The following is a 24,536-nucleotide window of genomic DNA, read 5'->3' as shown; positions in this document are numbered from 1 at the left end:
GAAGGGACCGCCTCTGGAATCACTGAGAACGAACGGGACAAAGGCCACCAGGGAAATGGGGCAGAAGGAATGGCCTCCCATTCCCCATGGGTCTCTCTTCCAATAAGATTTGTTCATGCTGCATTCATTTCCCCTGACAAGCAACCACCAGAGACAGTGGAAAGAAGCCAGAGGTGGGGGAGGAGGAATATTCGACCAAGGAGAGTAACCAACACGCTCCCAGCATGGCAGTGGGAGGCCTGGCCAGTAACTGCCCGGGTGATAGGAGTGTGTCCCTGGTCCTCCCTGGACCTGTCTCCTTCATAAAGTGACCAGGTTAGACCAAGCTCTGAAGTTCTGTGAGGCTGCAGCCCCTGGGCAGAGAGCAAGGCTGGCTGCTGCCGGGGATGGGCCCTCCAAGGAGGGGCATAGGACCCAGGGCCCCCCATTCGGCCCACAAAGGGTTTGAGGATGAGAACATCACATCCCCCTGGGAAGTTTTCCTCTAGAAACTGAACTCAATATTTGGGGTGCCTTGGTGGTTCAGTCGGTGAAGCATCTGTCTTTGGCTCAAGTCATGATCTCAGGGTGCTGGGATCGAGCCCCGCATGGGGCTCCCTGCTCAGCCGGGAGCCTGCTTCTCCCACTCCGTCTGCTCCTACCTCATGCCGCACCCCTGCCCCACTTATGCTCTCTCTCTCAAATAAATAAATAAAATCTTTGAAAGATTTTAAAGAAGAAGGAAGGAAGGAAGGCAGGCAGGCTAAGAAACTGGGCCTCTTTTGTCTTGGAAGAGTGGGAAATCACAGAGGACTTTGGATGCCAGTATGGGACATTTGGATCCTACAAGCACTGAAACCATCCAGCCTGTGTTTAAGGATGTCTGGAACAAGGAGACCAAAGGAAAGAGAAGAGTCGGGGCCCAGTGCTTTCCAAGGCAAGGTCTGGGGCCTGGGAGCCTCTTGGAGCCCCTCTGTTCAGCCCCGTGTGTTCCCATTACATCTGAAAATTGGAGCCTACCTCAAGGCTTATCATCATTATTATTATTATTATTATCTAGTCTTTTTAAAAAGACTTAAAGGCAAGAAAAGCAAAGAAGAGGGGGGAAAAAAGTGCATCCAGCCAGAGTTTGATTTGCCATTCTGAAATCCCTACTTCCCGTTAATTAGAGGAGCCAAGAAATCACGCTTCAAAAACTGGCTTTTCCACCAGAAATGCCAACTGCTCAACATTTTGTGGGAATGCGCTGCTGGGCCCCCTCTGGAGCCCAAGCCCCAATGGCAAAGCGCCCCAGTCACATGGTTGAAACTGCCACTTGGGGCCAGCTTTGCGGGTTAACTGCCATGTGGAGAGTGAGCCTGTCTTGACCTCTTTGTCTGTCGCCTCAGAAGCAGGCCCCTCCTCGGCACCCCTCCCCGGGGCCCAGGCAGGCTGAGCTGCCCCCTGCCCCCCAGAGGCCCAGCCCCAGCTGGATGCCTTCCTCCTCCATGGGCTCTTGGCTCTGCTCAGGGCCACGCAGAGCAGGGGAGCAGGGTGGGGACGAGGCGGCAGCAGGCAGCAGGAGCTCCGGAGCTGGGCCCCCACACAGGGCGGCCTCCTCGGCTGCTCCGCGGCACTGGGGCGATCAGAAAGGGAAGCAGGTGACCCTTAGTCCTCTGGGCCCACCACAGGGCCCATCTGGAGCTTAACCCCATGGGGACTGGGAAGGGGACCCCTGGGATGAGGCTTTCCCCCACGGAGGACTGTGATAGAGCGATTTATAAATTATAATAAACACATATTGGTCTTTGTCCCTGTTTCTGGCATAGAGCTCCTAAAACCCTTGGAAATTCCTAGGTGGCAAGAGCACTAAAGAGGTCCCAGTCAGTGTTAATGAGGTGACTTCTAGAAAACACTGAAGTTACCTAAGGACTGGGGCTGGTCACCAGGGGAGCCAACCGTGTGATTGGATGGTTGGGACTTTGTGTCCCTCCACGGACCTCTGAGATGGGGAGAGGGGCTGGAGATTGAATTAATCACCGACGGCCAATGATACAACCAATCATATCTATGTAATGAAGCTTCCATAAAAACTCAAAGGATAGGTAGGTCCAGAGTGCTCTGGGGTCGGTGAGCGCGCAGAGGTGCTGGGAGACGGTGCGCCTGGACAGGGCATGGGAGCTCGGTGCCTTTTCCCCATTCGTTGCCCCCCGCATCTCTCCCGTCCGGCTCTTGCTTTGCTATCCTTTCTCATAGACCAGGAATCTCGTGAGTAAAAAGTTTCTCTGCGCTCTTTGCGCCACACAGCAAGTTATTTAAACCCAAAGCCAGGGTTGCTGGAACCTCTGATCCCCAGGCAGTCGGGAGCACAGGTAACGACCTGGACTTGGGATTGCATCTGAAATGGGACAGAGACAGACTGGCAGGACCCAGCACTTACCCTGTGGGATCTGAGGCTACCTGCAAGTAGGCAGTGTCAGAATCGAGCTAACTGGTGGGGTGCGACACACACACACACACACACACACACACACACACACACACACTGATATTAGTGCCGGAGTCATAGACAGGAGACAGAGTTGTTTCCCCAGGAGAAAAGAACACAAAAGGATGGACTGCAGGCTTCCCGCAAGAGCTGTCATCGCCATAGGAGGGATCAGAGTGACTCAGGACTGACCCCGAGAGGTCAGACCCAGAGAAGCCGGGCCTCTGATGCAAGCAACAAAAAGACAAAATTCAATTCTGCCAAGGAGAGACGTGTTCGTCGAAGGTGTGTGGGCTGTCCCAGGAGATGGCGTGTTCCCCCATGAAGGGATGGGAGAAGAACCCGGGCACCACTGCCGGGGGCGCTGGGCGGCTGGACTCCATCTTACGACAAGTCCCTGGGGCTGTCCCAGCCCAGAAAGCGAGTGCACCTGGGTGCCAGGTGGAGGCGAGGGAAAGAGCGCCAGCCGGGGAGTCAGGTCGATGGCTTCCACTCCCAGTCCTGCCACCTGTTTGCTGACCGTGGGATTTGCCAGGTCACTTAACTTCTCTGAGCCTTGGGCTTCTCATCTCCAAGACAGCAGGTCCCAGAGGAGGTCTTCTCCCGGAGTTATTTCCAACCTTAGGTGCGGCCGCACTGCCCGGCCCCAACACCCGCCCCAACGCCCCGTCCTCTGGCCAGAGAGGGGCTGGGCGTGGGGCCCCTCAGAGCCAAAACAACGGAACAAGTCTTCCCAAAGCCAGGAGGCACAGTGGGGGGTGCATCAGGTGGGATGTTTGGCAGGATAAGGTCAGTGACTCCAGCAGAGAGGCTCCGAGGCTCGAGTGTGAAAGGGATAGGACTCGTGGCGGAAAGCACCGCTTGCAACTTGAGATGTGATGTGATTGGCTTCAGGGACGTCAAATCGAAAGACAGCTGTCACTGGGAGCAGGTGACCACCATCACCCCCTTTTATCCCGCCAAACCGCGAAATGGATGGCGTCGCCGGCTCACGGATCTATCCAGAGGCAGTGAAAGCTCACGAGACGGTGGGAGAAATGTGAAATTTCTCAGATTCTGGTGGAGGCCGGTGGTGGGGAAGGGCAAAGGAGAAGCAGGGGTCCGTGGGAAGGAGTTAAAGGGGCAGAAAAATCATACGGGGAGGAAAGAAGTAGCCAATAAAGCAGAAAAGGTGGCCTAGGGGATATCTATGAGGGGTCATCCCAAAGGTCTGATGGCCCCATCCTTTGATAATAAAAGGCACAGGATTTCTAGACCAGGCCCAGGATGGAGGATTCAGGGGAGAGGGGGGCAGGTGGATGTCTAACACCTGATTTTTCTTCTATCCCCACCTCTAAAGTTTAGATTTCTCACCAAAGACCTTAAAAATCTATCTGAAAAGCCTTGGTATCTCCTTGGCTCATATCTGTTTGCTTTAGTGGGATGGTGGCCAAGTTGGCCATAGCCAAGGGCATAGAGTAGGTCTCAGTTCCAGTCAACCCAAGCAGGAGACTCATCTTCAACCACTGTTAATGGTTGAAAAAATAACAAGACAGAGTCCTTTGGGTTGTCTCTTACCCACTCTTTACGTCATACCCTGGGAAAGAGAGAAGGAGCTGGAATGACAAGAGAAAAGTGGGAAAGGCCGCCATCTTGGCTCTCCAAACTTTGATGCGTGGTCTCACGGTGTCAGAATCATACGGAGGGTCCCACAGACTGAGAGATTGGCTGCAGAGATGTTACAATGGCCAAGGGTATGGGAAGGAAGATTGGAATGGCCTTTCATAGTGAGAAGTTCTTAGAACGGTAGTTCTAGAATCCGCTTGGGAGGGGGGTATGAGCATCTTCTTCTGAACCAAAATTTTCAAGCAAAGGTATCCTCCAGAAAGGGGTGGGGGGCAGGTCTGTTGGAGAAAAGAGTTCTGGGGAAAACCAAGGTAATTTCTTACCTACTGGCAGAAAGGGGGTGGGAGGCCCAGAGTCGGAGATGAGACGGGAGAGGTTCTTGGACGAGGCCGTGAAGGGGAGGCAGGGAGTCTTAGCAGGGCCCAGGAAGGCTTGGCTGGAGACAGTCACAGTGTTAACAAAAAGCCTCGGTTTTATGAGCTGCCTGAGGGTCTTCCAGAGTCTTCATGATCAGCCTGGGCAGAGGAAGAGAGAATAGAGGCCAGAGGAATTTTAAAGAAAGAGAAATGTTACAAGCTCAGGTCTTTTAGTCTTTTAGAAACTAAAAGAGAAATGTCACAGGAAGAGAGGGCAGTGGCCACCCCAAACAGGACAGAAGTGGGGAAACTCCCAACCCCCCTCTTAGGACAGAAAGCCACGCCCGGCTCAGGGTGCCGCTGTCCCATTCCTGCTCCCCACGATAAGGATCGGGGGGTATTAAGGTGGTGTGTGCAGGGTGTGTACTGCCTGTGATGGATGCCTGGTGTGGGGAAAGGTGTGAGTCAGGCAGAAAAGACAGAGCCACATTAAGAGCACCCAGTTGGTGGCATTATATGGGAACCCCGAGGTACGCAGAAGTAGGAAAGAGCGGTGGGAGGTACCTGACTGCCATAGGCTGTGCACGCCAGGTCAAGAGGGACGAGCGTTCTCCTGCTAGCAAGGGGAAGACGCTGACACCAGGCAGGAGGCGGACAGATTGGTGAGACGGCCGGTGTGGGCGGGGGCTGCCTCTACTCTCCTAGATGGCCACTTTCCCTTTGTGCCCCGAGTTTTCCCCAGCCAGCTTTCCACACCAGCATTTTGGCACAGAGGGGGTATTAAAAAGAAATTCCCGAATGCATTCACGGACAGCGTGGTAATTACAGAAATCCAAAGGAGTGGCGTCTAAAGAGTGCTAAATACGACACAACGTTTACAACCACCAGATAGAAAGCCAGTGATGGAAAAAGAAATTTTTTTTCTATTATTTCTCTTAGGCAGAGAAATCTCTTTGAAATGAATATTTGGGTAAGTCACTTATGGAGAGTGATGTAATTACTAAGCGATCGCCTAACTGCCTTTCATGGGAAGTGGGTCTAGTTAACCGTGTAACCCTGGCCCAGAGTTTTGGGGCAGGTTTCAGAGGAGAAGAAGGGGCAGAGGTGCTGTGCTCTCTGTGTGAATGCAGGAAGCACTCTGCACTTCCAGAGAACAGGGAGCTAGAAAACACAGAGAGAAAAGATTTAGAGCAATAAAACATCAAAATGGATCTTCAAGTCGTTTGCTGTGATGTCAGCTCCTCTACCCGTCTCCCTACAAGAGTATCTATAAATCCTGTGGGGACACTGCTGCCATCGAGTGCAGGAACGAAAATGTTTTGAGTTCTGCTCCCAAGTTGGTGCAAGATAGAAATAGAGGCCATTCCCCCAACTGCTGGGGCCAAAGGACCAGGGAGACACGTGGCACTAGCAGACGGACCATAGAGCCACCCACACTGGTCGTAGCTTACAGACTCCTGAAGACATTCCCTGGGAGGAGACAGGGTGATGGATATGAAACAGTGGTAGACAGGGGTGTCCTTGGGGCCATGGCGGGTCAGGTCCAAAGACACACTGACCGGGGAACCACCACCAACAGCACCGTTGGCATCCCCCATTCTCTCTGTCCGCATGGTGGTCTTTGAGTCTCACAACCCAGCAGGGACCCCAAGAGGGCAGGAAACCAATGGGACAAAGACTCAAAAGGTCGTTTTTTGGGGGCATGGGGGGTATAAATGGCAGTAGGCTTTCACACCAAGTGGTGTCCGGGAATCCACCTGTTCACCCTATATTTTCAGTGTACGTTCACTGAAAAAGAAAAACAGAGCTTCATGAGAGCTGTTGGCACGCTCCCAGGAGGAGGGCTTCCCCTGCTCCCGCCGGTGGCTCTCCGGGGCCGGGTATGGCCCGCCACACCAACATTCCGTGATTAAAGCAATCCTAGCCAGTGTGGTTGTTCCAAAAAACTCCTTAAACACACACACACACACGCACGCACGCACGCACGCATGCACACAACATTTTCAATAAAGAGAGGCCAAGCCCAGCAGGCCTGAGTCATCACTGTAGTACTCTTCTTCCAGGAAGATGAAGGAATATGGCGTAGAGGGATGAGAAATTTTGATCAAGCGATGTGTTTTAAAGGTTTTTATTTCCTTCCTCTTTCATTAAAATCACACTGCTGTGGTCCTCTTCTATATAGAACGTAGCTCTTTACACGCACAGTGTGGGGCTTCTACGCACTGAGGACAATAGGACCCTCCCTGGGAACCCATATCCTTCTTTAAGATCTGTTGGGGAAAAGCAACACATATAAAAATATAAATGAAAATGGCCCCAGATATAACTATATAAAAACAAGTGCTTATTTCCACTGCTAGGGTTGGGGCTTTGAACTTGGGAAGCACAAGAGAGATAATCTTATTAGCTCCAAGAAGCTGCCTGAGATCTGGAGGGGTAAGTGACAAGAGGGCAGCCCATGGAGCCTAGAAGCCCCCCTCCAGATGGCCAGGCTGACAGGAACTTAGCTCAGTTCAGTGACCGGAAGGGAAGGGAGAGGGAGGGGAAGGGGAGGCCAGCTGGGGAGAGAAAAAAGCGCAGGGATCAGAGCAAAAGGTCACAGGTAACTTTGGTCACAAGGATAGAAGCCAAATGATACCAGCCTAAGAGAAAGACCACAAGGACAGAGGGGTTAGTCATGGAAATGCACCTGGGTGGGCCTAAAGCAAGTTCTGAAACAAAGACCCAGAAATCTCCAGAACCCAAGCCTCTCCCAGTTTCTTCCTGCTTCCCACCCACTCTGCCCGCACCTTCTTCCTCTTCTTCTCCACTCGCCTCTCTCCGCGGCCCCGTGCCCTCCACCTCGCAGCCGCACAGCTGGCCGGGAGGGCCCACGGTAGGTAGCGATCCCACACCCTAGCTCCTTGCGGAAGACAGCTGCCCACCTCTGAACGCCAGGGCGAGAATCTGGCCAGCCCATGGGCCCATCTCAGTCCAAGGCCAGCAGAAGGGGTCATGAGATGCACACGCGGGCCAAAGCCCCACTGCAGAAGGGACAGATTATCAAGGAGGGGTGGGCTTCTGGGCTAGAGGGGTTACCCAAAAGGTTAGATGACAGGATGCTCTGGAAAGCGGAATATGGAAAATGAGAAGAGAAGGCCAGAGCTGTCTCTTTATCTTCCTGTTCTGAGGAAACGTAGTCCCTCTCCCACCCTCAGTTTGAAAGGACAAAATACTACACGGAGAAATTTAGTCTAAACAGATGTATGCTGGGGTAGGTCTCATGGAGCCTTCTGGAATCCCTCCCTCCACATCTCTCTCACTGGATAGCTACCAAACAGGAGCGGCCTGTTGGACCCCTCATCACTCCAGGGAGACCCTACAAGAGAGTGAGTCATGGCTGAAGGGTGTCTTCCTTGCAGAAACCTACCTTTCCGGCATTCTCTTCCCCACACGCCCGCCATGTTCCCAACCCCACCCTGACACCCTCTGGCCGCCTTCCCCGACTCCATCTCCTCTGTCATACCTTCCCCTCTCCTGTTCTTTTGCGGATCGTTTCTTCACCAAAGAGGTGACCAGGATCTGACTGTCAAATCCACACTGCCATTCTAGTAATACCTTAAAATTTCACTATCACTTAGCTCACTCCTACACAAAGAGGTCAAGAGGCACAGACAAGACCAAGGAATCAGGGTTCCGCCTTGCCTTCCTCACAGCCTCCCGGTCGAGAAGCCAGTGGTCTTCCAGCTCAGAGGATCCTCCCAGCAATGCCTTGAAATCTGTCCACTTGTCTACTCAGTCAGTCACTTGTCTATCCCGTCAGCCATGCAACCACCACTTGCATCTTCTAGACACCAGACAATGACCTTGACTCTGACCACGCCCATACGCAGGACAAACACAAGCTCCTGCTCCTGCAGACCCTCGAGGGCTTGCCAGGAACACAGCCACTGAGAAGAAATGACTCCACACACGTAAGAAGGGTTTCAAAAGGGGGAAGGACGGTATGGGAAGAATTTACGAGAGTGAGTCAAGGAAGGCCCCTCCCTGGGGAGGTGACACTGAAGCCCATTTAAAAGCTTGTGTCTCAATCTGCCAGGGCTCCCAGAACAAAGTACCACAGACTGAGGGGCTTCCTGCATTCCTCCTTTTCTCTCTGCTATTGTGATCTGGAGGCCAGAGTTTAAAATCAAGAAAAAATAAGGCTTTTCTCAATCTGGGGGCTCCCAGAACAAAGTACCACAGACTGAGGGGCTTCTGCATTTATTTTCTTCTATTTCTGGAGGCCAGAGTTTGGCAAGATTGCTTTTTTGGGGGGGCCTCTCTCTCGGGCTTGTAGATAACCACCATTTCCCTGTGTCTACACGTGGTCTTCCCCCTGTGCATGTCTGTGTCCTAATCACCTCTTCTTACAAGAACACCAATCACATTGGAGTAGGGCCCACTAATGACCTCACTTTAACTTAATTACCTCTTTAAAGACCCCGTCTCCAAAGACAGTCGCATTCTGGAGGTTAGGGCTCCCAACTCAACCCCTGAGAGCCTAGGACTCACTAACCAAGCACCTGACCCTGGAAAGAGTGTTCCAGAAAGAAAATACCTGCAGAAGAGCAAGTGTGATCATGAAGGATCCAGTAGGTACCGTGAAATGTCATAGACCTTAGCTTCAAGGTGACCTTGAGATTACAGAAGAGTTTGAAGCAGAAGAGCGACGTGCCAAACTGGGACATAAGATCATTCTGGTGTCATGGTGGAAAATGAGCTGGAGGGGTAAGGGTGGTGCCTCTGGGGGTCCCAGCGGCAGATGAGGGTGACTGCAGCCGAGGACAGCTGCGGGTCTGGGGAGCCGTGGGGATGTGCACACACACTGAAACAGCAAGATGGGGCTGGAGACAGAGGCAGAGCAGAGCCCCGGGGAAGCACCAGGATTTTAGGACCTCAAAGAGACGTCAGTAAGAGCCAGCCAGGTTGGTGAGAGCAAGCAGAGCCAGGGGGCCAGAGTGCTCCCACTAGGGAGTGCTCAGCAGGGTGAATGGCCAGAGCAGCAGGGACAGAGGCCGTGAGGTCATCTACCTTGAGGCCATGGCTCACGGGGTGAGAACACTTGCAGGGAGTGTAGGGCTGAGAGCCCAGTTCCCACAGGGAGAGAAGGTGAGGGGACAGTCCTAGCACGTTGGGGCTCGGTGTGGGAGGAGAGGGTTGGAGTCACACCTGGAAGGGTACGGACCCCAGTGGAATTCTTCTCATTAAAATTTTAGGTACTTGACATAGAGCGGGAGATTGGTTTCTGGAGTAGAATTCATCACTTACACACAACCCCCAGTGCTCATCGGGACAAGCGCCCTCCAAATGCCCATCCCCCAAACACTTAAATGATGTCAGAAAAGAGCCAGGACAGAGGGGGCTTTGGATCCCGAGGAAGCCAGAGGGAACACCGGCTCTGGGAAAGAGATGGTCCAACTCTCCCATTTTAACCCAAACGAAGGAGAAAAAGAGGAGCAGGGCCAGAGGGTAGTGAAAGATGGAAGCCGGAGACATGGTGTACGCTAGGAGCACCCGCGGAGAGGGCTCCTCTCCGGACGTCAGGGATGTGGGTTGAACTGATGAATTAATGCAGAGTATACGGATGGTGAGATACGTAAAAATCAGAGCCCGCTTTTTTTTTTTTTTTTTAAATAAGGTTTGTCCCCAGATTGTCACCTGTAACCCATGGCCATTTGGGCTCTAGACCAGCAGACAGAACCATCCCATTAGCACATGGAAGTAGGCCATCAAGCTGCCCATAGGCAAGCCACATTTTTTTCTCTGGAACATTTTGAATCGACTATAAAAGCTGGAGGAGTATGCTTAGGCCCCAAAGCTGTGAACCACAGAGCGTGCAGGAATCATGGCCCGGACCTGGGTAATTTTAAGGGTCATTTTTATTAGCAAAAACAACAGGCAGTGTTTCCCTTGAGCTTGGCTTCTCTCTTCACTCCTTTCCTCTTCCCTCCCCGCCTCAGGACCCCCTCAAAACCACAGCAGGTGCTGGGTCTGGCTGTGACAGGACACCCCCACTCTGTGGGCTCTGGGGTCCAGAGTAAAACTGGACCATTGAGTTTCAAATCAAATCACCCCACAGGCCCTTTTTCTCTAGTTACTGGGCTCATTAGAGCTCAGATATTGGAACATCTCCTCCCACTCGTGGCCCATGAGAAGTGGAGGAGAGACACCAACCCCGTACCACGTCACTAGAGAGAGACGGAGAAGAAAAGGTCACGGACTATAGCCCAGTTTTTAGTGTTTTGGAAGAACTTTCTCCTGACCATGAGAGATCTGGAGCATGAAGAAAGGATTTACCAGGATGTGGTGGTTATAAACAGAAGAGACATTCATTTGTGTGTCCTAGTGACTAAGCCAGAGTTCTGGAATTTATCATTCCAGAAGGTTCCATGGCTAATTTCCTTGGTAGGCAGGGGGCATGTGAGATCACTGGAGCCAGAAGAGGCTTTTAGAAGCTGTGGGAGCTGCTTGCCAGGAAAAGGGAAGACAGCTTGGCACAGCCTGGTTTGCATTGATGGGCCCCACAGGAACCACAGGGTCTGAGCGCAGACCCCTCTCCCCGGTCAGGGAGGGATTGGACAGCGACCAGCTAACCGGGCTATGGAAGTTTACCAAGATGCTCTGAGCACTCAGCCATGTGTGCAAACTGGCTCCCACGTATCTGCAGCTGCTAGAAAGCAGGGACCATACTGGGGCTGAAGTGTTTCCTGGCCAGGACTCTTACCGTGACCTGTGCCAGGGGCCATAAGAAAATGGAATGCCCCTTACTGTCCACCCGTCCGAGCCTGAGCCCCAGCCCCCCTCCACTCCTCATCACTTGCTTAGAGATTGGCTGACTTTAAGAAAGCGCATACAGCAGAGGAGTTCGGTCCAGGGGTTCCAGGCTCGAGAAAGCCAGGAGCAGTCCCTCACGGCGGCCTGGCCATCAAGACTTCCCTGACAGAGCAAGCGCGGATGGGTCTCCCCACACAGAAGTGCGGTCAAGTGCTTTACACACATAACGTGGATTGTTTCCAATCGGTCCCATTAAAATCACTCACACTAAAACAAATGCAAAGAGACTCATGGTTCTGGGCCTTTCCGAGCCGTCAGGCTGGGATTATCTCCTGCCGGTGAGTGGTGTCCCCGGGGGAATCAGGACCCCTCAAGCAAATTCCCCTTCAGTGCCCTGAGCAGTGCTGGCTGTCATCTGAGGGGGAGGTGCCTGTCTGAGGTGTGAGCGATACAAGGACCCGCCTGAGTCCTGTCCCGCCACCTTCCCATCCGTCATAAAACCTGCACAGGGAGGAATCCCACAGCCTGCCGCTTGAGGAAGGAGGATGTGTGGGGCGGGGGGTTCCAAGAAGGACATGAAAGTGTCACAGCCCATGGCCTCGGCTGGCCCAGTGACGTCACACCATGGGGGACCAGGAGAGAATCATCGCTGTGGCAACCACAGAGACCACAGTCAGGGTTCACGAGGCCTCTGTGACCCTGAGAGCTGTCCTACTGAGGTGCCCCAGCAGATCTCCTCACCGCCCACCAGGCAGGGAAAGGGGGGTCACCGAGGAGACACCCCACAAAGACTTCCTGCTCCTGCACTCTGGCCCCCTGCTTGCACTCTCCACGTCCCGTGGGTCCTGACACCGCCTTCTCCTAAGTCCCCGGGCCCCGTCCCTCATCGTAGGGGAAACTACTGATGGATGGGTCACGTTCAAGACGGTAGGAGAAAGCTGCCATGTGCCGGGCAACCACTTTGTGCCGGGCACTCGGCTTTCCTCCACAGAGGACTTCGTTTTAGGCTCCAGTGAGCCCAGGGGCATGGGCCCTGCTATCGCCCCATCTTACAGACGAGGAGACTGAGGTTCAGAGAAGAGAAGCGGTCCGAGCTCACGGCCGTATGTTCAACCCACCACCTGTGTCCTGCGCCTTCACTCCTTCCTTGTTCATTTCCACTCCCAGGAGCACTTGAGATCTGGCAGGGGCCACTCGGGAGGAGGCACCGGTGGGCCTGAAGCCTTGAGCACTACTCGCGATTCGGCACAGGGCTCCCAGATAGGAAGAAGACCTTGGGGACCCTCTCACACCCACCCTTCTTGCCAGGCGATCCCTGATGACCCCATCGCTAACTGGGCACTCCTCCTAACCTCCCACTTTGTTCATTCTTGGGACTCCCGCGGGCTCCTCTCCCAGGGTCCCAGGAGCTATGGAGGACTTGCCATCATTACCGTTGTGGCAGGTGATTTCCTAGTCTTCTGGGAAACTGAGGGACTTTTCGACGGTGGTATTAGGGGGGAGGACTGCTAGGATGCCCTCCAGGAGAACGAGTGGCCAGACCTCCTGCCCCCAGGCCTCACTGCCCCCAGGCCAGACCTCCTGCCCCCCACACCCCACTGGCTCAGTGGGAAGCAGCCGTCCCTATTTCCCGATGCCGAGCCCCCTGCCTGCCGGGGTCCTGGGACATTCTGGAGACTTGCTCCAGCTGAGTCGGCCTCGCCCTGCTGATTTACTCAAGTGTGGGCATTCGGATGCAGTCTTTCTCCCAGTGGGTGCGCCATCACTGAGCCAGACATGAGGATCGAGCTCTCCTGGGCTCCAGGCCCTCATACTCACGACGCCGCCCAAGAGGTGCCCAGCCCGAGACAGTGGGCCCCGCTGTAGGTCATAGGCACCCCTGTGGGCCTGCTCACAGATTCAGGGGTGCTGGAGGATACAGAAGGGGCTGTGGCTGTGCTGCAGGAGAACGTTGGACAGGTCATGAGGAGCTGAGGGAGTTCTGGTCCCGTCTCTGCCCATCACAGGCGTGTGACCTCAGTTTCCTACATGCACAAGGAGAAGGTTGGACTTGGACAGTGTCTTTGGGCCATGGTCTGAGGGGCCCCAGGATTCTGCCTCTGTGTACCATTGCCCAGAAGCCCCCATGAGCTGCACCAGGCATGAGATTCAAGCCCTGAAGGGTGGCAAGGAGGGTGGGGGAGGGGAGGGGAACGAATCAAGCAGCCCCGCTTTGCTCTCGGCTACACACGAGTTGCAAGAAGGGTTCTGTGTCCGGGAGGCCCGAGCAGGACTGTGCCGGGTGCTCTCCAGGTCCTTCTGACCCAGGGGTCGGGGGTGCTGTGCCTGCGGGAGGGATCTGCTCTGCTCATTCTGCCCCCGCTTGCCTGCCATGGAGCCAAGGAAGCCAAATGGTCGACCTGGAGATAGGTGACCTGATACTTGACCTGGAGATAGGTGACCTGATAATTGACCAAAACAATTCCAAGACTCCAAAGTGCATCCCGTTCAAGTCAGGAGACAGAGACGTGGCAGAGGAAGGTCCCACCCAGACAGCAACCCCCAACAGAGACAGGCAGGACGCTCAGGGCTGTGACCCAGGTGGACCCACGCTGGGTGTGTGCTGCTCAGAACCACAGGCCCCTTCTCTGCCCCTTTGTGAGCTGAACAGGACAAGCCGGCAGGAAGACTCCGACACCTCCTGACCCCAGCCACCCACGTCAGTCCCCGAGGTGTCCCAGACCCCAGCAGTGGGGACAGGGACCGGAGCTCCGGAAGCAAGACCCCTGGTTCTGCTCCGTGTCTCTGCCTCGTGAGACAGGTCCCAGCAGCACAGGCTGCGGACATCACTCTGAAAGCTGATTTGAAAAAGCAAACGCAATGACAACAGTATCCAATTGTGACTGCAGAGGAAGTTTAATGGGCAGAATGTAATTACTCAGCCTGGAACGGGTCCAAGACCTCGGTGCTCCCTGGGAGCCCACAAGGTCTCAGCAGCACAGGCAGAAAGCGGCGCCCCAGGCCGCCCCACCCCCAGAAATCTGCACAGAGACTGGGATGTGGCTGGGCAAGGCTGCTTGTAATGGCAGCTTCTGAACTGCCGGAGCAGAGTGTGGGCACGAGGGGTACCTGGACCCTGAGCGTGACCTGAGGGTTAGTACCTTCAGGATCATTTTGGCCCTAGGTCCTCAATGCACTTGACTTCAGAGGGACAGAGGCAGCTGCTCACGGGGTCGTGGAAGGAGCTGAGGGTCTGGATTCTGGCTGAGTATCTCCTGGCCAGTGTCAAGCCCCACGAAGGGCCAGGCTGCCCCTTCTTGTCCTGTCTATCTCCCTCTGCTTTCAGTTTATGGTCAATGCCTGCCTCGCCTCGCCTGCCAGGGGAACAAGGCGGCCAGTGGGAAGGTTTTAAATGCCTCCCGTGTGGAGTTGCTCTGGGCTCCCTTGTGAGCCCTGCCTCAGGGGGACGCATGGCAGTGGGGACATGGGACCGAACACAATCGACCAAAATGCAAGTGACTGCCATCCAGGCAAGTCTGGGTGGGGAGCTGGGGAGCTTGGAACAGGGCATGATTGCCTGCAGGAGACGTCACAGGGGAGGAGCTCTCGGAGCTGGGACCGCAGCAGATCCTGAACAGCTGGGCTGGGAGCTGTTCTCAGCTACCCCCGGGCAGAGAAGCTTGTGTGTAGTCAGGAGCCTGGGTCCTCCCAGGCCCACTGCCCGGGGTACACTGTTGGGGGCCGGTTAAAGGCTTAGACCCAACCACGCCTCTCCCTCCCCATGGCACCCTGCACGCAGCTCTGGCTCATTCTCCCATCCCTTCGAAAACCTCCTCTCCATACACGCTGCTTCCTTGGGCAGAAGTCATCATCACCATCACCCACCGGACGCACATTTTAAACACAAGCCAATGCAGAGAAGATCATTCCATGCCCTCCCATCTCCTAAATTCAACGATTTCCAATGCATCGCCAGCCCTGTTTTATCTCTAACTCCCCCGCCCACTTCCCCCAAAACCATCCTTAACATCCTCTCTGTAAATACCTCAGAAGTTTTCTTGAAAAGATTAGAGCTCTTAAGCACAAGCCCACAAAACCATTATCATTCCCTTTAGCAATGAAATCAATTTCTGATAATCATCAAATATCCAGTCATGATGGCCAAGGTCTGCATTTTGCTGGTTGCATCCCCAAATGTCACTTAATACGTCTCTCTGTCCTTTGAATGTCCTACGAGTTCATATTTAGATCGTTTCTCTGTCCTTTGAATGTCCTACGAGTTCATATTTAGATCGAGAGGCATAATCCAACTCAGGTACGACTGGTTTGGGCAACAAACACCCGAAGCAGGGATGGTCTTTCAGAAGAAGGCTTGGTACCCCCTGGTTATCTCTCGTGATACGAACAGGCCCTGGTACCAGATCCATTCATTCACTCGACACACAGCGCTGCCCGAGTTCTCTAGCTCCTTCTTCACACATCTGCTAGTACGCTTCTACGAGGAGAAACTGCACAGGGCAAAAAAGGGAATGAACCCTCGAGACTGTCCCTTCTCATATGCGTTTCCCAAAGAATGAACCGCCTCCCTAACATCAAGGCTTGGCCAGTGAGTTTTCTCCTTGCCGCTTGTCGTAAAGGCCTGGAGGGGAGCACATTCCGATGTATTTTAATCCCTTGCAGTCAATCTCTTGTAGTTATTACCCTAATTGATGTTTGAATGACCTCATCTTCAGCCAGTAGGAACCACTTTGGCTCCCGCACCCACTGTGACAGTTTGCTCACTTGCCGGTGTGACAAGTTGCTCTGGGCTCATCTTGCACATCCATCTTACTTTCATTTATTTCCATGGAAAGTCCCCTGACCCCAGCCTCCAATCTGTCTGTGTCTTCACTGCAGCCAGATGAATCTTTCCCTAAATTAACTTTAGCTCCGTTGCTCTTCTTGGGAGGCAGCGTGATGCTGGGAACAATCAGGAGCTTTGGAACCAGGGAAACGTGAGTTTGGAACTGGCCATGTCGGTTACACGTTGCACCAGCACAAGCTGGTGAGACCATCTCCCTGAGCCTCAGCCACCTCGTCTGTAAAACTAAGAATAACCATGCCTTGCCTTGCAGGATTATGGTGAAGGCTAAGCCAACACGAAGCCCCGGGCACAGAGTCCGCTGAGTAGGGAGGTCATGTCAATATCTATTCCTTTTCCTCTTGTTCTTTTCAAGGAACACCAATGGCGTCTAATGTCCACCCCACTGTGCAGACTTCTGAGCCCCTTGTCTGACCCATGCTATCTACCCAGCCTCGTTTCCATGGCTGTCCTCCCCAACCACCTGCCGATGGTCCCAGCAGCCTGCTCTCACCGGACATTCGAATGCCCTCCACCTTCATTTGCACGGGCCCCTTCACCTTTAATGTTGCATGTTCTTCCATTTATTCAACTCCTGCATAGCTGTGAAAACCCATCTCAGATCCTTCTCCCAGACCTCAGCTTCTCTTCCCGTCCCCTGAAAGCCTGTCTGCCCTCACAAGCCTGATTCGAGGTGGGAGGGGCTACCTCTGCTATAAGCATCTCCATCCACCACCTGTAGACTTGGACAGGATACGCTTCAAGAACTCTGCTTTCTGAAGCTAACCTGGTCTGCACACAGATCCCTGGGCCTGGGATCTATGTGTGTGACTGTGACCACAGCGAAGCTAGGGGTGGGCTTGTGATGTGTACATGAGCATGCAAGTGTTTGTGTAAATATATGCATGTGTACACATGCATGTCTGTGTGTGTATGTGCACACGTGTCTGTGTGAGTACATGCACACTCCTGCACACCCGAGCCCCTCCGGAAGCCGGTGCCCTGGCCTGTCCTCTCTGACTCAGACTCACCCAGAGTCCCTGAGGCTCTGCCCCACCCTCGGACTTCAGCCAGGATGTGGGAGGACACCTGGACCCTGATCTTTATAGAGATCCAATGATGAACTCCTTGGGGTTCTCGGGTGTCTAAACCAGATGTGTCCCCCATCTGGAACATGGAGAAGAGCCACCGATGACTAGGGAAACTTCTCTGTCCAGATCACAGCTGGATCCAAGAACAAGGATGATCTCAGTGCAGAACTTTTCCATGGAAGAACCATCCCCCCGAGCAGTGATGGGTAAGGACGCTTCACAAGACGGCCTCGATCCCTAAGCAGGACAATCTCATCTGCCGACTTGACAAACCACTCTGATGCACCACAAAGTCAGGGAGGCGGCTAGGACGTGGGACGCCCCCTCCCTCCCTGGACCCTAGCATCTGTCTCGGGATGGCACCCACAGGCAGACCCTCATCCCTGCTGTGGGGGGAGGGGAGAGAGCCGCAGGGAGGTGGGGAAATCCTGTCTGGGCTTTCTGCTCCTTCGCTCAAAAGGCATCAATCACCCAGATAAAAGGGATCTAGCCAAAGCAGGATTCAAAGCTCAGCATAAAAAAGCAAGAGCTATGCAAGCAGTAAAAGCAGAATTTCCCCGGCAGACTGGCGAGATGGGGAGCTCTGGGATGAAGAGGGACTGGGCAGCACCCCAATAGAAAGGCAGCCTCCAGAAGGACTGGCAGGGGCCCCCTTAGCACAGAACAGCCACATTTTGAGAGGCTGCCCGTCGGCTCTGCAACGAGTCCACATTTGCTGTCCCAAGCTATCAGGAAGACACCTGGACTGATGTGCCCCAGGGGACAAAGGAAGCAGGCAAATCCCTGGGCTGGTAGCTCTGTGCAGGAGGCACTGGAAAAGCCAGCTGCGGCAGGGCCATTTCTGGAGCCGAAGTGAGACGACCCCAATTATTCTAGAAGAAAGTGGCCTTTGTAGTGAGCAGGGATGGGGGGTGGAAATGAGGTCTCAGGTGGTTTTATGGGGTGTGAAAGGAATGGTGCCATCCTCCCGGCCCCCAGCTCAGGCGGAGTGAGTGAGGACATCTTGGTGGCAGCAGACCGTTCAGCTGGCAGGTGTCTATTGATTAACGGAAGCCGCGCGGGGGTACAGCCTCTTCGGAACCGGCTGTTGTGTGCCCCCCTCTCTGATCCCAACCCACTTCCAGGGCTTTGTGGGGGTTGCGAGCAGGAGGAGGAGGTTCCCAGCGAGGGACGTGGCTCGGCTAATCACCACGTGCCATCACATAACAACATTTAATAGCAGCACACAAAGCACCAGGTTGCACTTGAACATCAAACATCGGCTTGAAAATGCAGCCCCCTTTCCTCCACGGGCTTGTCAGAGGAGCAGCATCTGGGGGCGTGACGATGCGGTTCTGCCCCAGCTGCCAGTGCCCCCTCCCACCCCCCAAGAGTCCCCGTCCCCAGCCCTGTGTGCCACGCAGAGCAGGGAGGTTTGCCCACGCCCACCCTCCTGCTGAGAGAGGCCAAGGCCGGGGCACACGCCTTTCAAAAATCCTGCGGCTGCTTTCCGCTTCTAACATATAAATAGAATGTGCTTTTGTGCGTCTTTCTGGAGCAGGTCCTGTGTGCAGGCTCTCTCCGCCCACCGCTCACCCCACGTAGGCTGCTGGACCAGAGCGACTTAAAGAGGCAGGGTGCCCTGGGCCAGGCCTCCCAGAGGCTCTGTGCGTGGGACTCAGAGCCCCTCTTCCTGCTGCAAGCTCAGGGCAGGACAGGGTCCCCCCGCCAGCGTGCCGGCACACTCTGTACTGTCAGCTTGCTTGCTTGATTCAATTGCCTTTAAATGAGCCAAAGGCCAGGACCCTCCATTGCTTGCCTTGTGCTTTTCCCCACCGGAACAGAGCTCACAGTCAGGATGCCCGCTCCCTGCTTCCCCCGGGGCCCCAGAAAGAGCCAGGCACCCTTTCTCTTCTTCGGCAGCTCTCTCTCCCTCCTCACTTTTTCTCCTTATTTTTTTTAAGCCTGATCTCCCCCATACTTTGCAAGCTCTGTTAGAGGAATGAGTTTCACGAAACTTCCCGTAAGCATCACTGTCACGGCGCGTTTTATCTTCCTCACAGCTGTCCCTTTCCTTCTCACTCCGTGTCCACTGGGTGCAAACCCTGGGTCAGGGCTCTGGGGACCCACATTTAGCAAAGTAGGAGGCGGGACCTTGCAATGACCTTCATGGGCTCTTCCTCCAAAAATTCAGATAAAAATTGTATTTTACAACTGCGTCGGTACAAAGATGAGTACATTAATAACGTATGTGACAACTTTTTTCAACGTATAAATTCATTTGTTTCTTCTGATTTTATTTTTTTAAGACTTTATTTATCAGAGAGAGAGAGAGAGAGCCACAGGCAGGGGAGCAGCAGGCAGAGGGAGAAGCAGGCTCCTCACTGAGCAGGGAGCCCCACACGGGACTCCATCCCAGGACCCTGGGATCATGACTTGAGCTGAAGGCAGACGCTTAACTAACTATCAATACAGCTGCCTTGTGTTTCTTCTGATTTTAAAAGAAATGAAAATTAGGGTTGCCTGGGTGTCTCAGCTGGGTTAAACGTCTGCCTTCAGCTCAGGTCATGATCCCAGGGTCCTGGGATCGAGCCCCGCATTGGGCTCCTTGCTCAGCAGGGAGCCTGTTTCTCCCTCTCTATGCTCATGCATGCTCTTTCTCAAATAAATAAATAAAATCTTCGAAAAGAGAAACAAAAATTTTGTTAAAAATATACGAAACCTAAAATTCACCTTTTTAGCTATGTCGAAGTTCCGTGGCACTAACTGCATTTACATTATCGTGGCCACTTTCCGCACCACACATCTCCAGAACTTTTTCATCTTCCTAAACTGAAACTCCGCCCCATTGAACACTAACTCCCCACCTCCCTCCCCAAGCCCCGGGCAGCCACTGTTCTTGTCTCTGTGAACGTGACGACAGTCGGTACCACGTGTGAGTCAGATCACACATTTGTCCTTCTGATTTCTCTTAGCCTACTGTCCCCAGCATCTGTCCGTGCGCTGGCAGGTGACAGGGTCCCCTTTTTCCTTAAGGCTGAACGATATCCCATTGTGCGGACGAATCACACTTTGTTTCTCCATGGGACTCTGCCTCTTTCGTCCCCTGCTATGCTACGGGACCTAGAACCTTGCTAGCACATGGGAGGTGTGCAAATAAGTGTTGCAAGAATGGCTTACGTGAAATTATCCGTGGAAAGCACTACTTCAGGGCACACAGCAAACCTTCCAAAAGCATGAGCCCTTGCTGGGACCAGCCACCGTCATTCTGCACGCGTGGGTATAAACAGAAAGCGTGCAGGAGAGCGGGTCTGGGCACCACCAGGAAGCAGGTGACCTCCATGCTGCCACCCCGAGCAGAACAAAGCAAGAGAAGCCACAGCGTTGATCATCACTGGTGCTTCTGAGCTTCTGAGCTTGGACGTTCTGAGCTGACGCTCAACCAGCTTCTGCCTGAGGACGCGCCACCTGGAACCAGGCCCTCCCAGCTTGGTGACTTTTCCCAGGGTCCCTTCGTGGCAGGAGCCCCAGCTATGAGCTACCCTCCGTCATTCTCCGTCTGTCTCCGGGACGAATTTCTCCTTCCCCGCGGGCCCAGTGCAGCCCAGAGCACGCAGTCAGCAGCTGCAGGCAACAGCCTGGGACGTGGGGGGAGGCGGCAAGCGACGGCGTCGGCTGCCCCCGTGCAGACTCGGCAGCACCTCTGGCGCTTTAAATAGGTCATTTCTCCTTAGACGAGAGAGCACCCTCTCCACTGCCTCTTGGAACAGATTCCAGGAGATTCAGGTTATTTGCGCTGAAGATGGTTGGCCGACAGCCCCCCCCGGCCGCCTTCTCATCCCATTTTCAGCGCACGGCCCCGGGCCCCACGTCGGTGCCACAGCCGAAGGCCTGTGCTCCAACAGAGGGATGCCGCAGTCCGCCGAGATCCTATTTAGGAGGCTAGCACAGGGAAGGCTGTTATGCCTTCCCACAGAACATTCCAGAACCTTTAACCCGCCACTGGAGCCTTGCGGCCCAGAGTTTGATGGGGGCTGCTCTATCTTTTCCCGTCAGATTTAGACAGCTCAGCACGGCGCCCTTTTGACATGAAGTAATCATTGCCAGAGAGGGTCAGGGCTTCACCAGCTGAGAAAACAGCAGAGTGACCCTGGAAAGGAAAGCAGGCCCTGCGGAATCAGGACACAGCCCATTAGCGGGTCAGAGGAGCTTCCCTGCTGACATCTGCGTTGACGCTGCCTCATCAAGAAATTTGACGCAGGGGGCATCCTCTGGGTAGTCACCTTGACGGGGGGCACGCGGGAGCTCGCCTTCAGAGCGGCACCCGGCAGACGGCTTGAAATGCCACGGCGGAAACACAATAGAAGGCATTTCACGGTTACTCCTGCCTTAATACCACGGAATAAATAACCATAGAAATGGTGGCGAGACCCACACAGATGGATGCCCCCACCCAGAATTTCAGCCCGGGAGGCGAGAGCTGCTGTCATGACAGCACCGAACCCTCCAGTATCTGTCCATGCTTATCCATGTACATACACCTCTGTGTGCACACGTATTACATCTGTGTGCATGTGTGCGCGCCCGCATGTGTCGTGTGTGTGTGTGTGTGCACATGTGTACAGATGTGTGTATATGTATACACATGCTGGGCTATTTTCATGAGCGAACGCTTTGTAACAGAAGCCAGTCACTAGTATAAGAAAAGATGTTGTGAGATCAAACGCATTTTAACATTTAAAGCTTTAAAAATGAGGGTAGGCGTTTTTCCTGTTTTTCAGCTGCAGCATTTTGCAAACTGTGTTCTGCCAAACAAACACACGAATTAAAACAAAAGCCGGGACACGCTGCAAGCCACAGAGAGATTCCCAGCGCGCACAGGGACTGAGAAGCAGGGCAGCAAGGAACCCCTTTAAACACGGTCTAACCAGCACCGTCGACCACGGGCTGCTTTTTCTCCCAGGAGAACGCGGATGCACACTGATCTACATGACAAGGAGAATCCGGCCTTCTCACACCCTCCCTGAAGCCAGCGCACAAAGTCTCTTTGGTCCTTCTGGGTCTGAGGAAAGGCCCGTCCAGGATCACGGGGGACTTCTGAGAGCAGAAAGGACAGGGAAAGTGCCCGTAGGTCTTTGCTGGTTGCGACGGGACGCAGCTCAGTAGTAATTTCCCTGCACCTTCTTCCCAACTCCTTCTGGGTGAGGGATGAGGCAGCTGACAGAAAACGAATCAAAACCCGCCGTTCTCCATTATGCGAGGTGGCTGTCCCTGGCCTACCTGCTTCTTACGTTAGCATTTTGACCAGATGATGGGAAGGGGCCGGAGGGGGCTGATAGGCAGTAGGAGGAAGCAAATGAAGTCCAAGAATCTTTTCCTGTGAAATGAAGAGCTTTTCTCTTTTTCTTCCTCTGTTTTATAAATTTAGGGCTCCACTGTACTATCCACTTTTGTAATTCGCTTTTTTTTCACGTAATGTATCAGGAAGATTTTTTTCAAGGAATCAAAGAGTCTTCTAAAAGATGATTTTGAATTTCTCCATATAATTTTAACTGGTAGATCAACACCACAATCTTTATGCATGTGCCAGCTGTCGATGTATTTCCTGGTGGGGCCAGAATCACCCTCAGAACCTGCGCGGTGACAAGGGGCGGCCCTCCAGCATCTCTCCTTTGTCGTGAATGTGATGCTGAGCGTCACCATCGAGGCCGGGAGGGGGACGTCATGGGAAGACGTCAGCCACTCTGCTTGATAATTCGTCATAGTCAACTTCCCTTGCCCCATTATTGTGTGGTTTCTGTCTCCTCATTGGACCCAGACTGAGACACCTCCCAAGGACCAAGCTTAATGCATGATCTCTGCAGCTTTTTAATTTGAAGTTGGGCACCAGGAAAGGATAGTGCGAAGGACATATTTATTCAAACAGCAAATGTTTACTGAGCAGATCGACTACGACAGCTGGGCCCCAGAGATGGGCTGTCAGAGAACAGTAACATTTACTAAACCCCTGGTATGAGCGCTAACTCCTTAACTGTCACAACAGCCCTGTGAGCGGGTACCAGTACCAGGCCCAGGTGACAAAGGGAGCACCTGGGCACACGTGGCTAAGGTCGCTGGTCAAGGGCCCAGAGTCCGTGGGAGACGGGACCCCGTGAATTCACACGTGGCCGTGCGTCTGTGTCCACAGCTCCTGCTGCCCCGCGAAGACGGGACAAGTGTGATGGTGGAGACCTCCTTCAGCCGAGGACCTCCAGCCCCAGGACTGGAGAAAAGAAAGGATTATTCGGAGCAGAGAAAATGAAAGTCTCAGAGAATTTAGAAACAGAACTCATGAGGAAAATCAAGAGGACCGTGAGCCTAGAAGTTTCCGTGGCCATGGCTGTGGATTCTCCCCAGAGCAGTGGAGGCTCTCCTTGAAGAGATGCAGAGAGAGAGGCTGAGGCAGCCCAAGCACGTGGGACAGGGATCCCGCAACCGCAATTCCTGAGGTCGCCTTGATTTTGTATTTTTCTACCCTTTTCAATGAATGGCCTGATAGAATTTAGTATTTGTACTTTTGTGTGACTCTTTATGTAAAAACCTTCGCAACACGGGCACAACGCAGTCCTCGTTCTGGATTTGGGAGCAGCTCACCGTCCGCTGCATCCCAGGGCCACGTCAGTTTTTCTGAGACTAGACCAGTTAGGAGCAGACAAGGAAAAAACCCTCCCGTGGCCAGTTTCTTCACGTGGAGAGAGTAAGCCTGGGCCTGAAGAACGAGAGAGGAAACCAATGAGGCAGGAATGAGCGCAGGAGGGTCTTGGGCGATGAAGGCAAGACCAGAGACGGGAACCCCCACGTCTCCACAGACTCCGCCCTGGGGCATGTCCACATCCGGGACCCTCACAAACCTCCCTGAGCAGCGGGTGGGAGCCCGGACGCTCTCCACTGACGGGCAGACAGAAGCTCTTGCTCCCTTACCAAGATGGGACGGATCCCAACAAGACAAGGACTCCACGGAGAGCAGAGCAGAGCTGTTGGCTGAGGCTGCCATAAGGAGCACTGTGGACTGAAGCAGGTCCACCGTACAACCTACTGTGTCCCAGTTCTAGAAGGCAAAGGCCAAGATCAAGGGCTGGCTCCTTCTGAGAGCGGCGAGCGAGCCCCTTCCCAGGCCTCTCCTCTCCAACAGCCTCTGCTGCTGTGCTGGTGACCCTCCGTGCTCCGTGGCTTTTCTAGGCCCCCACCTGCATGGTCCCATAACCTGGCCATCTGGGAGAGAGGACACCACCCAACTCACACCCCTCCCCCTGGTGTGAGTTAAACCAGGAGCTGTAGATGCTGAGCGGCAGAAAATGTCCGTCCTGGGCAGCACAGATTTAAGGAAAAACACCCCGGGGCGAGCTGTAATTCCAAGGGCAGGCTAGGTGTGGCAGAAAGGTTTATTGTACCTAGGATCTACTTGG

General features: G+C 53.9%; 1 long non-coding RNA gene across 1 annotated transcript in view; it reads right to left on the bottom strand.

The window, feature by feature from the left end:
- Window positions 1–1,846: 1,846 nt before the first annotated feature.
- The window catches only part of LOC101693214, a 38,654-nt gene continuing 15,964 nt past the window's right edge, over window positions 1,847–24,536 (bottom strand). Inside the window, exon 4 of the long non-coding RNA XR_199846.3 lies at window positions 1,847–4,566. This is a non-coding gene — a long non-coding RNA (uncharacterized LOC101693214). The remainder of the gene's footprint in view (window positions 4,567–24,536) is intronic.

This window comes from Mustela putorius, unplaced genomic scaffold, assembly GCF_011764305.1.
Source record: "Mustela putorius furo isolate JIRA1106 unplaced genomic scaffold, ASM1176430v1.1 tig00001130_pilon_pilon_pilon, whole genome shotgun sequence".
In the NCBI taxonomy this organism is placed as follows: domain Eukaryota; kingdom Metazoa; phylum Chordata; class Mammalia; order Carnivora; family Mustelidae; genus Mustela; species Mustela putorius.
The sequence above is the reverse complement of the archived record's forward strand: the minus strand, read 5'-3'. Positions and strand labels throughout refer to the sequence as shown.